The sequence below is a fragment of the Fukomys damarensis genome, unplaced genomic scaffold, assembly GCF_012274545.1.
Source record: "Fukomys damarensis isolate Sample0158 unplaced genomic scaffold, DMR_v1.0_HiC HiC_scaffold_39, whole genome shotgun sequence".
Lineage (NCBI taxonomy): Eukaryota > Metazoa > Chordata > Mammalia > Rodentia > Bathyergidae > Fukomys > Fukomys damarensis.
In genome coordinates, this window is record NW_022900951.1 from 111,983,494 (window position 1) to 111,983,837 (window position 344).

A 344-nucleotide genomic window follows, 5' to 3' on the forward strand; every position below is an offset into this window, starting at 1 on the left:
TTTTTTTTTTTAATTTTTGAGACAGTTTCTCACTAAGTTTTCATGGCTGGACTTGAACTTGAAACCCAGCTGCCTCAGCTTCCCAGAGTGCTGGGATTACAAATGGGAGCCACCGTGCCTAGCCAAAGTCCAAATTCTGACTCATTACTAGCTCTACAGGCAAGTTCCACACTCAGTAATCCATCTTGATAATAACCAGGACAGTGAGGGGAATTGCAGACTTCAAGCTTGCTGCCTACCAACTTGTCATCACGAGAGAGTAGGGCTCATAGTGTCACTCTATCCCTCCATTTGGTGCCCTGTTGGCTGCAGGGCATGAATTTCCCTGGTTAGAAGGGTTCTCC